Source organism: Microtus oregoni, unplaced genomic scaffold, assembly GCF_018167655.1.
Source record: "Microtus oregoni isolate MIOR12 unplaced genomic scaffold, Mior012 000032F_ref0000030, whole genome shotgun sequence".
In the NCBI taxonomy this organism is placed as follows: Eukaryota; Metazoa; Chordata; class Mammalia; order Rodentia; family Cricetidae; genus Microtus; species Microtus oregoni.
The window spans coordinates 14,045,463-14,061,041 of NW_024543091.1; the positions used below are offsets into that span (position 1 = coordinate 14,045,463).

General features: G+C 47.1%; 1 protein-coding gene across 1 annotated transcript in view; it reads right to left on the bottom strand.

Annotated features, from left to right (window-relative positions):
• Rab27a (RAB27A, member RAS oncogene family) overlaps positions 1-12,209 on the bottom strand; it is a 49,574-nt gene extending 37,365 nt beyond the window's left edge. The window contains exon 1 of the mRNA XM_041679928.1: positions 12,035-12,209. The gene's annotated coding sequence lies outside the window, so the exon portion shown is untranslated. The remainder of the gene's footprint in view (positions 1-12,034) is intronic.
• Positions 12,210-15,579: the final 3,370 nt, after the last annotated feature.

Sequence of the window (15,579 nt, forward strand, 5' to 3'; positions counted from 1 at the left end):
ACGGTCTGATGACCCAGGGAAGATCCTTCTGGGACTTTGATGAAGACCCCAAGCTCCGAGCCCCACCTGGGCTTCTGAATGAGGATCCATCCCTTCCAGGGAGACCTACAGAGTCTGCACTGATGACGAGCTCTCCAGGGACTCCCTGGTGCTGCCTAAAGTTTGAGAGCCACTGTGCTAGGAAGACAACGGATAGCCAAATGCAGAGCCATGACTGGGTGAGAAGTCTGTAGGTGAAGGCCATGTTCAACCTCTGCCACCCCGGGTACCGAATCTGTCAGACAGATCACAGTATCTACCCAGCAGGATGACTGGGAGAGCAAAACAGCCTCTAAGCGTTCCCAGCCCAAAGCCCCGCCCAGGGCAGGTGCTGGGCAGGAATTTGTGTGTTCTCCACCTGGTGTAGTATTCCAAGAAAAGATCCTAAGGACAGCTCAGGTTTTAAATAAGCACTCCAAAGCAAACCAGATGGCTTGCTTAATAAACGAGGGCTTCCAGGCTAGTGAGTCACCAACTGCAAAAGCCAGGGTCAGCAGTGTTAAGGAACGATTGGGCTATGAACCATAGACAGGAGTTCTTCGGCTGTGTGGTCACCAGGGTGCCAGGGTAGTTTTGAAATACAGGCTTTGGGCTGACCAGCTTCAGATCCAGCCGGTATAGGGTAGGGCTGTGAATTCGCCTTTCTAGCACATTCCCAGGTGGGGTTCACATTGCTGGGGTCAGATGAACACTTGGGTTTTCACCGCTATGGAGGGCTTTACTCTACAGCCCCATGTGTAATACCTAATTCATGGGACACTGCCTACCAGAAAGGAAAGATGTGCCTGTGGGCTTCCTGTTTGACACCAGCCTGGTTAGCGACAAGCAAACAGAGCAAAACGCAATGAGCCAACAACCTTTGAGGCTGCATGTGCTGCCTCTGCCCTGAGAATCTCCCTTCCTGTTTTCTGAATGAGGCAGAGTCGGGGCTCCATGTCCCCGGCTCATATTCTCTGAACCTTAAGTTAGTACCTCAGAGTAGAAGAGTGTATCAGTGGGTCCCAGAGCCTGCTGGGAAGTATTTTAAAGAAAACCTGATTCCGTTGGGCTGGAGAGACAGTTCGGTGATTAAGAACATGCGCTGTTTTGCAGGGGACTGAGTTTCGTTCCCAGCACCCATACCTGATGGCATGCTTAATAAGATGAGGCTGCCATGGCAACAAATCACCAACTGTAAAAGCTAAGGTCAGCAGTGTGAGGGGAAGACTGGCTCACAACCCTCAGTAACTCTAGTCCTAGGGGATCCAATACCCTCTTCTGGTCTCTTGGCTTGGGCACTGGAGAGACATGATGCCCATACATTCATGCAGGCCAAACACTAACACACATTAAATAGACAAACACTGCTTCCTCAGACCTAACCTCACACCTAGCAGATTACAATCTCCAAATGAGACACAAAGTACGCTGCTTCTTAAGGAGTGTTTAGAGAAACAACCGAAACGCCTCCTGTGATTTAACACACTAATCTGGTTCCCAGCAACATCATGGCTGGGGTAGGGGGGAGGGTTTTGGTTCACTATCCTTACATGAGTCAGTATTCACAGCAGCCTTCTCTTTCTGTGTTTGCTTCCTAGAAAGGTGGTAGTGGTTGTCACTGTTTAGGAGAAATACCTGCACTGGGGTTATTTTTTTTAAGGGGACCTGGGCGATGGCTCAGTGGTTCAGAGCACTGGTTGTTCTTACAGAGGACCTGGATTCAATTCCTGGCACCCACATGGTGGCTCACAGCCATATGCAACTCCAGTTTCAGGGGATCCAACGCCTGCTGGACTTCCTGTGGACACAGGCTAAACATTCACATACATGAAAAGTAATAGAATCTGAAAAGGAAATTAGTCTCTTTAATAGTTCTATTTCCTGCCAGGCAGTGGTGGTGCATGCCTTTAATCCCAGTACTCAGGAGGCAGAGGCAAGTAGATCTCTGTGAGTTCGAGGCCAGGCTGGTCTGCAGAATGAGTTCCAGGATAGTCAGGGCTACACAGTGAAACCCTGTCTCAAAAAACACAAACAGGAAAACAAAAACCAGTTCCATTTTCTACATACTAATAAACTGGTATTTTGGATTTGATTTTTAAAGAAAGTTCAGGCGCTACAGAGATGGCTCAGTGGTTAAGAGCACTTGCTGCTCTTGCAGAGGACATAGATTTGATTCTCAGCACCCACATGTGGGCTCACAACCATCTTTAACACCAGATCCAGGAACTCTGACACCCTCTTCCGGCCTCTGAGGGCACCAGGCACGCAAGTGGTGCACAGACATACATGCAGGCACTCGCACATAGCATCAAACAACAAAAGAATGTAGAAGAGGAAAACGGAAGCAGGCTTCTCTGGCTCCCTGTTTGTTCGCCTATTCATTATTAACTCACTATCTTCTAGGTATTTTCTAGGTAGTCAGCCACAGCTGCTCCCAGGGAGACCTGTGCTCACAGAGAGTGAGTGTTAGCAGGAAGAGACAGGCCAAAAGCAAGATAAACAAAAACAAAATGATTTTTAACTAGCAATGGATGTTATGGAGACGGCGTGAAGTGGGAGGAAATAACTCGTAAGAGAAGACCCTGCAGGCTGACAGAAAATTCACCATGAAGGATCAACAGAGACATCATGACCGACACCGGAAGTCTCCTGGGCAGCTTTAGTGTAAATCAAGACCATAATATACTTGGTCATTTCAGACAGCTTCAAGGAAGATGCCTTAGTGGTTAGTAAAATTCCATCTGAAGGTCACTCTTGGGGTTGGCAAGGCAGCCCCACTGCTGGTGTTCTCGCCTCGCTTGAGTTCAGTTCCCAATGTACGGGGAAGTCAAGACAGGGGAACAGAAAGTTCGAGGTCATCCTTAGCTATATAGGGATTTCTAGGACAGTTAGGGGTACGTGATAGTCCATCTCTAAATACATACATACATACATAAGTAATAAATGTCACTTCTTTGAAGCACTCAGACAGCCTAATTTTGAACTGCCTAGAAATGAAATATCAGCCTAGAGACGGCAAAAAGTTCCTCCCAGAACTCTCCCTGCTATCACTCACTCAGTAGTCTGAGACCTAGCTCCAGACCTAGGAGGTTGAGGGGAAACCACATGATTTCCAAGGCCCCTTCCAACCAGGTCTAAAGTTACACAATTCTGTCAGTGTAACCAACGAGGTTTCCTTATCTGGGCAGCAAAATGAGTTGCCGAGTTAGGAGAGGTTTCCATTCCTGACTCTCAAACGCAGAAAGGCTCTCAGGAGGCGGAATCAATGAAGATACTGCACAGTCTTGCTATTTCCTTGGTACCCGTGGCACGGAACTATAGGCGTCTGCTGGGAATTCAGGAAGCACAGGACCAGGGTGAGCTGAAGGCTTGAGGCGCCCACAGGCTTCGTATGCCCAGGTCCTTGGCACCATTTGATTATATGCCCTTTGGGGTCACACAAATAGGCATTTCAGTCCAGCCTCTAGCTTGGCCACAGGTCTACCCTTCTCATGAAGTCAAACTGATTCTCAATAAGGACATCACTAGTCCCAGAGGGCGGGATTCTCAGACCCCACTATTCAGTAGCAGCCTTGTAGGAATGAAAATATGTACATGCATTGTCTTAGTCAGTGTTCCATTGCTGTGAAGAGACACTGTCACCATGACAACCCCCCCACCCCCCAGAGACAGGGTTTCGCTGTGTAGCTTTGGAGCCTGTCTTGGAACTCACTCTGTAGACCAGGCCTTAACTGACAGAGATTCTCCTGCCTCTGCCTCCCAAGTGCTGGGATTAAAGTCTTCTGCCACCATGCCTGGTCCTTCAATGATAACTCTTATAAAAGAAAACATTTAATTGGGGGCTGACTTACAGCTTCAGAGGTTTAGTCCATTATTATCATGTGTAATATCATGATATTACACCATATCAGGGAGTATGGTGGCACACATGGTATTGGAGCAATAGCTGAGAGTTACATACTGATCCAGAGAGAGAGAGAGAGAGAGAGAGAGAGAGAGAGAGAGAGAGAGGTGGGGGAGGTTGGGCTGGCACAGGCTTTTGAAACCTCAAAGCCTATCTCCAGTGGTATACTCCCTCCAACAAGGCCACACCTACTCCAACAAGGCCACACCTACTCCAACAAGGCCACACCTACTCCAACAAGGCCACACCTACTCCAACAAGGCCACACCTACTCCAACAAGGCCACACTCCCTACTCCTTCTCAAACAGTGCCACTCCCCGACGACGAAGGATTCAAATATATGAGCCTATGGGCCATTCTTATTCCGACCACCACAAGCATAGACGGGAGCCCTAACTCCATCTTTAACATATGAGACTTGAGGTAAGGGGAAAGTTGGCAAAATTAGATACAGTTAACTTTTCACAATGGAGGAGACGTCTCACTCAGGAAGCTGCAAGTCAAAGAGACTCAGTGATTTTGGGGCAGGGTTTCTCAGTTTCACTACTGTCTACATTTGGCCCAGCTAACCCACCGTTTCCCTGGGCACTGGTTGTTCAGCGGCGTCTTCTGGCCAGTACCAATGCAACACCAGCCATAGCTGTTCATTTTTGTGGCGCCCAAAAATGTCTCTATAATCCTAGCACTTCGGAGGCAAGGGAAACACAAGTTCAAGGCCAGTCTGGGCTATACAGTGAGCATGAGACCAGCCTGGGACTGTAAGAGACTCTGCCCCAGATAGAAAGATAGACAGGGGTGGGATGATGACCCCTGTGAAAGCTGCTAGAGGGATGCCCAGTAACTGACCACCAGCGACGTGGGAGCTAAAAGCATCCCAGTGATCCCTGCAGTGCTGGCTCTTTCAAGCACGTGGCCTGGGACACAGAGATGAACCAGTTTGCCAAAGACACCACAGTCTATGTTCTCATACAGAGTAAAGAAGGTTAATGAAGGGGTATCCTGGTCTCTAGTAAGATAAGATAAGCTCCGAACAACCAGCAGCCTGCTGGGCCACCCAGGGTCCTCTCAGGCTCTCTTCAGGGGCTGCACTCATTCTGGCCATCACAACTGTACAAGTAAGATGTGAAAGGAAGTCGGGCAGTGGTGGCCAAACCTTTAATCCCAGTGCTCTGGAGGCAGAGGCAGGTGCATCTTTGAGTTCGAGGCCAGCCCGGTCTACAGAGCTAGTTCCAGAACATCCAGGGCTACACAGAGAAACCTTGTCTCAAAACCAAACAAAAAAAACAAAACAAACAAAAAATATGGAATGAAAATTAACAAACACGGGGGCTGGAGAGATGGCTCAGAGGTTAAGAGCATTGCCTGCTCTTCCAAAGATTCTGAGTTCAATTCCCAGCAACCACATGGTGGCTCACAACCATCTGTAATGAGATCTGGCGCCCTCTTCTGGCCTGCAGGCATACACACAGACAGAACATTGTACACATAATAAATATAAAAAAAAATTAACAAACACAGATAGAAATAAAGAAACCCTGCCCACAACTATAGGTTATAGGTAGATTATTTTCCCATATTTCTTCTACTGTGCTATTTTTAATTATTTTATATAGGACACAGGAAGTAGTTCAGTTGGTTAAGTGTTCACCTGGGACACATGAAACCCAGGACTCAATCCCCAGTACCACATAAACCAAGAATGGGGTCTCAGGCCTGTAATCCCAGCACTTGGAAGTGGGAGGCAGGAGGATCGGAAGTCAAAACTCATCTTAGCTACATAGTAAGTTCATGCCAGCCTGAGCTACAGGACACTCTGTCTCAAACAAACACACAATTCTTAGGTAACCCAAATGAGCAGAAAGAGATTTAATGCATGCCAAGCAAGCCCATAATGAGCGGCATCCCCGGCTACAAGCGAGAGATTTCTATCTATGCATCTGTACAGATGGGAGCTGCACATCTCACGTCCCCATGCTAGGATAACGCAAGAATTAAAGAGCTCTATTATGTCTAAGCGGGCAATTGATACCTTGTCTTCGCCTCTAGTGACACAAATACACAGAAGATTAGCACACGGTAACACCCAGATGATCTACCATCCGCCCATGCGGCGGGGCAAACCGCAGCAAACAAGATAGAACAGACTTTTCCGTTTCTTGGCAACCGATTTTATTATGCTTTGACCTGGCAGCTGGTAAGGCTTAATATGAATTAACCATCCAGGTTGTGAAAAAAAAAATCAGGGGCTTTGAAATATGGTTTTCCTAGTGGCAGATAAAAACATGTTCATTTACAGGATTCTCTTTCTTTCTTCCTTCCTTCCTTCCTTCCTTCCTTTAAAAAGTTTAGATTTTTTCCCCCTACTTTGTGTGTATGGGGGTTCTGCTTGTGTGTATGTCATTCATGCCCATGGAAGTGAGAAGGAGGTACTGGGTCCCCTGGAACTGGAGTTACAGATTTTCTTTTAAATGTTTAAAATGCATTGTGTGTGTATGAGTGTTTCATCTGCATGAATGTACATGCACCACATGCACACCTGGTACCTGGAGAGGTCAAGAGGGGATTGGATCCCCTGTGATTAGAATTATGGAGCTACAGTGTGGATGGTGAGAACCAAACCCAGGTCCTCAGGAACAGCAGCAAGGCCGTCGCATCCCACCCTATACATAATTTCCCGAGACAGGCATTGTGCCATGGATCCTGGATCTAGCTCTGGCTCCACCCCGGAGTCTATGTAACTTGGACAGTCTTAGCCTCTCTAGGTGGGGATCTCCTTTACCATGAAAGCCTAGAGTAAAACCAGTGGTTCTCTGACTTGCTGTTAGCTCTTCTGTACAGAGACACACAGCCACCGAGCCAGAGCTCAGCCATTCTTTGGACTTGGACAAGCATTTCCTGTGATGAGCATGACCTCTAACTAGAACTGTTTAAGCTTGTATTTTGGAATGAGGTGTGATGGTGCGCCCTGCAATCAAGAGGCACAGTCAGGGTAGCCAAGAACTCGCTTGTTACATTGAGACCCTGACTCAACAGAGGGACAAAATTAAAGGAAGAAAGAAAAATTTAATGATTTTTATTTGGTAAATCTGGAACCCCATCCTCAGATTAGAGTTTCACATGGGCTTGGTAACACATACCCATAATCCTTGCAGAATGCAGATAATCAGAAGTTCAAGGGCATCCTCAGCTATACTGTGAGTTCCAGGTTAGCCTGACATACATGAGATCCAATTAGATAGAAAGAGAGAGAAAGTAGGGAAGGAGTAGGCAGAAAAAGAAGGAGGAAAGGGAGGAGGGGAAGAAGGAAGGAAGGAAATTCCAATTCCTTTTAGGCTAGATGTTTAATTTTAATTGGCAATAAATACAATGCATTAATGGATCCCAATCATACAAGACAACTGATGGGCACACCCCTGAGCCCCCACTCTGGAAGGTCCTAGCCAGCTAGATGCTCACCATTCCTGCCCCTTACACCAGGACTTCCTGTTCACTAAAAGCTTTTATCTTAGCTTCCAGTGTCTGCTCTCAGAGTAATCAATTTAAGGGAAGCCAGACCATCAACTCAAATTTCCTGATCACCAGGCAGAGGAGCAAACACAATCCAAGCAAATCTCACAGGGCATAGAGAGTGGATGCTTACAAAAGCAAAAGCTACTTTCTCAAGAGGCAAGAGGCTTTTCTTCTCAGAGGCTCAGACTTTACCCTGCAAGCCCTGTTTTTTCCGATCTGTTTTATTTGGGAAATGCATTATGTGTGTGTTTTCAAATACTCCATACTGTGCTGAAATAATTCCTAACACATAAAACACATAAAATTAGTTATCATACTTTCTAGGCCGAATTAATTCAGTTCTCACTGGGAAGTCTCACAATTCCTCGTTCAGTGGGAGGCAGTGGGCAGCAGGAGGAAATGGAGGTCTATAAGAAGATGCTTTGCTAAGAAAAGTATGGGCTATACCAGTACTTCTCAACCTGTGGGTCCGGACCCTTTGTGGGTCGAACAACCTTTTCACAGGGATTGCCTAAAACCAGCAGAAAACACAGATATTTACATTAATTTGTTCTGGTGAAAGCTCCACCTGAGTCCCTGGCACCTATATATCCAAAGAGTCTGGGATGATTAAGTGGAAGCCCCAACTCTCTCTCTCTCTCTCTCTCTCTCTCTCTCTCTCTCTCTGTCTCTCTCTCTGTCTCTCTCTGTCTCTCTCTCTGTCTCTCTCTGTCTCTCTCTCTCTCTCTCTCTCTGTGTGTGTGTGTGTGTGTGTGTGTGTGTGTGTGTGTAAGCCATAAGCCATGATGCGACCCCAGTCTGTCTGACTCTAAACCTAGCTAGCACTCAGGAGGCTGAGGCCTGGGCTATTCACTGGGTTCCAAGCTATCCTGAGATGCATAACGAAGCCTTGTTTCAAACACGCACACACACACACACACACACTAAAACACTGTAGACAAGGCATCTCTGTGATCACCACCAAGCTGCACGAGCTGAGTTAAGTCCCTGGGACCCATGTGGTGGAAGGGAAGAGCCAACTCCTACAAGATGTTCTCTGACATCCCATACACATCCTACACAAATGATAAATAAATGCAATATTTTTAAAAGATTTATTTTGAGTTCCTGTGTATGTTTTGCCTGCCTGTATGTACATGTAACACAAGAGTGCAGTGCTCGCAGAGGCCAGAAGAGGGCACCAGGTCCACTGGAACTGGAATTACTGACAGTTAATGAGCTGTCATGTGGGTGCTAGGAACCAAATCCAGGTCCTCTGCAAAAGCAAGTACTCTTGCCAGGCGGTGGTGGTGCACGCCTTTAATCCCAGCACTCGGGAGGCAGAGGCAGGCGGATCTCTGTGAGTTCGAGGCCAGCCTGGTCTACAAGAGCTAGTTCCAGGATAGGCTCCAAAACCACAGAGAAACCCTGTCTCGAAAAACCAAAAAAAAAAAAAAAAAAAAAAAAAAAAAAAAAAAAAAAAAAGCAAGTACTCTTAGCCACTAGTCAATCTGATTCAGGAAATGTAACTACTAGAAGGTTTATTTATTTATTTATTTTAATTATGTGTGTGTGTGTGTGTGTGTGTGTGTGTACAATGCTGGCAGAAGCCAGAAGAGGGCATTGGATTCTCTGAAGCTGGAGTTAGAAACAGCTGTGAGTTGCCTGATATGGGTGTTGGGAATCACACTTGGGTCCTCAGGAAGAGCAGTTTGTGCTCTAAACTGCTGAGCCATTTCTCTGTCCACTTACAATGTTTGTAAACAAAAAAAAAATTTAGTTATACTCAAGGTAGACTCAGGAACATTTGCTCAGGTTGGGTATGGGACATGAAAGCAAGAAGAGACTTGAGGGCAATTCCAGGGTGTAGTGTGAGCTTCTACAGGAGTGAAGTGTGGGCAATATTATACAGGCCCTCCATTGTATGGCCAAACTTACAGGACAGCTCATGCCTGGCCACACAGAGGTGGTCACAAAGCCTCCCAGACAGGAGTTGCCATTCTGAAAGGATCAGGATATGCCAATATCATTCTGCTCCGTTCTTTGTAATTGTGGAGACTGCCTGGGGAGAGGTGCTAATCCAGGCTGTGCGACAGAGCAGCCATACTGCAGATGTGACTTTAGTCCCGCTACCCCGGAAACAAAATGCCAATAAACTTCCCCCTCAGTTTACTTTTTGATAGAAAAGCTGTTTGGATAATAAATGTGGGTGATCTTCAGGGTTTGAACGAACCCTGGGACTCCCTCCTGATATTGCCGTGTGAACTGTGTCTCAATTATTCCCATGCCTCCACATTGGTCAGAGAGATAATAATGTTGGGACTGGACCCTGACAGATGGGGAAGGCAAAGGAAGACAGGTATCAGGAAAGAAAGTGCAAAGTCTGCTTCCCAGAGATTCCTGCCCACTTCAAAATGTCTGCATTGCATTCGTTCGAAAGCCAAGGCAACAGGATTGAGAAACTGGCCTTAGTTTCCACAGAGATACAAGGGACTCTCCACAGCCAAGAGCAACCGTAAAACAGGAGGGCAAAGCTGGAGGCCTGGCATGCCCTTACTTCAAAACTCCATGGGCTCAATCATCCAGACAGGGTGCCATCACCGTAACAACAGGCAGGCATACGGTACGTAGAAGACTACAAATCCAGACACAAACTCCATGTCTGTATCTGATTTATTTCCAACAGAGGTGCCAAAGGGCCAAAATTCAAATGGCCAAACAGTCATGTCAACAAACACTCCTGGGAAAAGTGAGTATCCACATTTGAGGAGATAAAGTTAGACCCTTACCCCACACCAAAATTAACTTAAAATTAACCAAAGAATAAAATAGAGGGTTTAAAACTATAAGAATTCTGGGTGTACAGAAAAAAACTACCATAAGCACAAATGTTCATGACCTCAAACAAACAGCCTGCTGGGCATGGTGGCACACAGCTATCATCCCAGCACTTCCTAGGCTGAAGCAGGATTATCACCAGTTCAAGGCCAGCCTGGGTATGAGAGTCAGACCTTGTCTCATAAAATCAAAACCAAAACAATGACAGGGGAGATGGCCCCGTGGGCAAAGTACTTTCTGTGCAGGCAGGAGAGTCTGCTTTGAGATCCCCAAAGCCCACATTGGGGTGTGAAGGTACAGGTATATGATCCGAATGCTTGGGGATGGAGAGGAGGACCCCTGGAACTTACTGACCAACCAGTTCAGACAAGGAGCTCCAGGTTCAGTGAGAAATCTGTCTCAACAAAAGTAAGGTGGCCAGGCCTTTAATCTTAGCACTCAGGAGGCAGAAGCAGGAAGATCTCTGTGAGCTGAAGGTCAGTCTGGTCTATGTAGTATATTCCAGGCCAACCAGAGCTACACAGTGAGACTCCCATCTTAAAAACAAAAGACAAACATACATACATACATAAATACACACACACACACACAGTGGCTAGTAATGGAGGAAGACAGTCAACACTGACTTCTGCCCTATAAATGCACATGTATGGACCTTCATACACACACACACACACACACACACACAAATTTGTCAAAGATAAATACACAAAAATTATGACAGGTTATGGAAAGGAAGCAGGGGATGGGGTGAGGGGAGGGAGGGAGGGAGGGAGGGAGACCAAGGGAAAATACAGAAAGCAATTCTCATTCAGGTGTTGTTCAGCATTGCTGTATGCTTTTTACTTATTTTTTCTTTCCTTCCTTCCTCCCTTCCTCTGCCCCCCCCCCAAATGGTTTCTCTGTAGCTTTGGACCCTGTCCTGGAACTAGTTCTTGTAGACCATGTTGGTCTCGAACTCAGAGATCCACCTGCCTCTGCCTCCCAAGTGCTGGGATTAAAGGCGTGTGCCACTGCCCAGCTCTTTTTTTTTTTTTCCCTTGTGATTTTATTTTTTGAGACAGGTCTCTTGTAACCCGGGCTGGCCTCAAGCTGACAATTTAGCAAAGGCTGACCTTGACCCTTGAATCCTTCTCTGTCCACCTCCCAAATGTGAGGATTACCTTTTCTACGCTGTTTTCACTCTCCAGAAAGCTTTAAAGAAATGATTTTAAAATGCCTCCTGCCTCCCTCAGGCGGCAGGGCTGAACAGCTAACTGGAACAGCTGTTAGCCCTCGGGCTTATAAGAGAAACCTGCGGGGAACACTCCAGGGAACAGCAGGTTGCAAAGGCCAGGGGGTTGCTGAGATCTCAAGATCGCCTACATTTCAGACCTGAATTTCTAAATCGGTACCCAGCTGCAGGGCAAAGACCCGGCCTTGACAAAGTGACCAAAATGTGTCATCGCATTAATTCTACCTCCATTAGGGTAACTCTACGACCTGGCTGACAGGCTGGGTTCTCTGAATTACACCAAAAGGGAGAGCCCTTTCTGTTCTGCAAGCAGCGGGACTCTAAAGACTTTAAAGTCAAAACCCAAGCGAGGGAACAAGAGCCGGGTGGAGTGGACCTTCCTTTCCTTACCTCCTTATGGGGACTCTGACACTTAGATTTCACTTGGGGAAACCTTGGACCCCAATCCCTGGAACCTAACGGGACCAGCATCCCGTCTGAAGATCCTCTGTCCCCCCAGGGCCAGCTCGATCGCCCGCAACCTGCGGCACCGAGGACATAGAGCACTCACCCTGTTCGGTGCTCTGGGCTTTGGTGCTGTCCCCGCGGCGTTGCGTCCCGGCAGTGCTGAGTCCTCGAGGTACTGCGTCCCCGTAGTGTTCAATCCCTTAGGCACTCCCTTCCAAACGGAGCTTGGGACCCCAAATGACTGGCCTTTTTTGGGTGCTTGGCGGTTTTTTCCGTCCGGCCCCACATCACTTCCCGTGAAGGAGAGCGCAGCGGGGGCGGGCCCTGCGCGGCCTCCGCCTCCGCCTCCTGTCACCTGCCCGCAGGCCCCCTGCCACAGAAACGACCTCTTGCCCCGCCAGGCCCGGAACAGGTCTCCTTGCCCTGTTGAGGAAGGTGCGGGAACCACAGGGGGTGGTTTTCGTTTTGAGACCCAAAGTACCATTCACAAAAACGTCAAACTGCCCCAGGATCCTGGCGAGGCGAGGTGTGCCCTGGTACCAACGAAGATCTGTTCTAAAAACCCTTTCCTGGCTGTGCATCCTCGCTGGGGACAGTCTGGGCATGGCCTGCCAGGGGTTCCTGGATATGACAGCGAGAAAAATAAGTTAAGATTCAGGCAGGAAATAAATAAATAAACAAACAAACAAACACCATTCTGGGAGGTAAAGGCCAGCGTAGTGGAGTCTACGCGAACACAGTCTAATTCGGCTTACAGTCAACCTGAATTCCTAAAACACTGATAGGACAGTTAATACACAGTAAGAGAAATTGTGGGGAGGCATAACATACTAAGACAGGGTTAGGAGCGACCTGTGAGCCTCTGCTGCCTCCCAGTGGCCTCTTCTCGATGCCCAGGGTTTTCTTTGAGGAGCTTGGATGTTGACCCCGGGATGAGATTATTATCCAAATCCATCCGTAGGTGGCTGGGAACTTTCAACACTGGCCTTTGGGCCTGCCCCTCTGTGCTCTCAGAAGTCCACATCTGAGAGAAGCAAGACGCCGGGAAGCCTGAGTTCAGCTCCTGTCCATGCAGCTGTCTATCTGAGAGGCCTCCCCCACAAACTCCAGCAGTCCGGTTCCTGCCGGCCAGTCCACCCTCCTGTCTGCTGCTACTGGGACTGCATCACAGTGCGGTCAGTTTCTCCACTATGTCCAAGGAGCCTTCTGAGGACGGCAGCTCCTGGAGCCACCCACGCTTCTGTAAGCAATCCCAATAAACTCACTGGCTTCACCAAGCTGGCCCTGAACAGAATCTTTTCTATCCTTTCCTCTCTATCTGGGGTGAACAGAAATAGACTCCTCAGGAAAAGTCAGGCAATTGTCTTCCTTCAGGAACTAGCTCTTAAGGAGCTACTGTCTTTCAATTTCAACACACTGGCGACCGAACACCCCACACACAAACTTTGGGGGACAGTCTATGAACTATATTAGGGAACAACACAGTGACTGCTGATGGTAAGATCCAGGTGGAATACCCACCTTCAGCGTTCTCCACTTCTGCAGCTGAGCAGGGCCACGACTTGGCGTTTACAGACAGGTACCGTGGCCATTCACCACCTGAGGATGCTTTCAATGAGTAGGCACTTCAGGGCACATAGGCTGCAACAGTGACTAGGTTACGTTGCTCCTGGCCCCTAGAACTTACCTGTAAGACTAATGCTTAAGTAGGAGACTTAAGTAGGAGACTCAGCAACATCCAGTAAGGACCTCAATAAGGAAGGTAAAGGACGTCATTGGTAGATGGACAGAGTGGAAGGTGCCTGCATCCCAGCCACTGGGGGGGGGGATGGATAAGGGGGGTTCAAGCAGGAATATCACTTGATCCCAGAGTCTGAAGTCAGCTTGGGCAACACAGTGGGACCCTCTCTACAAAATAAGTAAGCGTCTAAACACATCCAAGTAACACCAAATCAAGGCAAGTGACATGAGTCTGGAAAAGGGGTGAAGGCGACAGATTGAAGTCAACTTGAGCTCAGGCATGAGTTTATGCCATCCTGGATTACACGGCAAGAGTTAAAAGTTCAAGCCCTGTCTTGGCTACTGAGTGAATTCAATGTGAATTTAAAAAGCAGGAGCTGACGAGATGGCTCTGTGGTTAAGAGCACTTGCTACTCTTTCAAAGGATGGAGGTTTAGCTGCCACACCCACACAGCAGCTCACAACCTTCTCTAACTGGGATGTATAGGTCGGTGGGAGCACACTTTGATAGCGTCAGGAAGCCCTGGATTCAGTCTCCAAAACTGGAAAACTCTAACAGGCAGAACTCTCACATTTGTGTGTACTGTGCAAAAGGGGAATTAAAAAAGATGTGTTTTATGTATATCAATGTTTTGTCTGCATGTACATCTATCTGCACACCAGAAGAGGACATGGACCCTATGTGACTATGGTTATAGATGGTTGTGAACCAACTGGGTGCTGGGAAGTCAAAACCTCCGAAAGAGAAGCCAGTGCTGTTAAGTGTTAAGCCATCTCTCCAGCACAGAAAAAAAAAAAAAAAAGCACACTAAACTATTAAGCATACTGAATTCACTTATGCAATAGGAAATTATGCCCTGTCCTGAGAAGACATAAAACTGCAAATAAGTGAACACTAAAGCGAAACATCTCGGGGCTGGAGAGATGGCTGGGCACTTAAGAGCATGTTTGCTCTTACACAGAACCTGGATTAAAGTCCCAGGACCCACAAGCAGGCCACAACCATCTGTAACTCCAGCTATAGGATATTCAACAATTTTTGCCTCCAGAGGCTCTTGCACTACTGTGTGTATAACCCACATGAAGCACACATAATTATATTAATTTTAAAAGTATTTTTTAAAAATTTTATTGATTTTTATTGAGCTCTACATTTTTCTCTGCTCCCCTCCCTGCTCTCCCCTCCCTTTCAACCCTCTCCCAAGGCCCCTGTGTTCCCAATTTACTCAGATCTTGTCTTTTTTTACTTCCCATGTAGATTAGATCTATGTATGTCTCTCTTAGGGTCCTCATTGTTGTCTAGGTTCTCTGGGATTGTGATTTGTAGGCTGGTTTTCTTTGCTTTATGTTTATGTACTCATGAGTGAGTACATGTGATAATTGTCTTTCTGGGGCTGGATTACCTCACTCAAAATGATGTTTTCTAGCTCCATCCATTTGCCTGCAAAATTCAAGATGTTGTAAAAAGAAGTATTTTTTTTTAAAATGAATTTGTTAGATGTGTTGAGACTCTGTAATCCCAGCACCAGTGGCAGGATTGCATGTCTGAGGCCAGCCTGAGCTACACAGATAGATCCTATCTAAAAAACAAATGCCGGTACCCCCATAAACCAAGCATTTGGAAAGCTGAGGTTGGGCTGCTTAGAGTTTGAGGCCAGCCTGTGCTACATAGTGAGCTCTTGCCCTGAAACAAACCAACAAAGAACTAATGTTATAAATAACTTAAACTGCCTGGCAGTGGTGGCTCACACCTTTAATCCCAGCATTTGGGAGGCAGACACAAGCAAATCTCTTGAGTTTGAGGCCAGTCTAGTCTACAGAGCAAAGTCTAGTTCAGCCAGGACTACACAGAGTAACTCTGTCTTGAAAACAAAACTATAAATAAACAAATAACCTTAGTCCTTTACC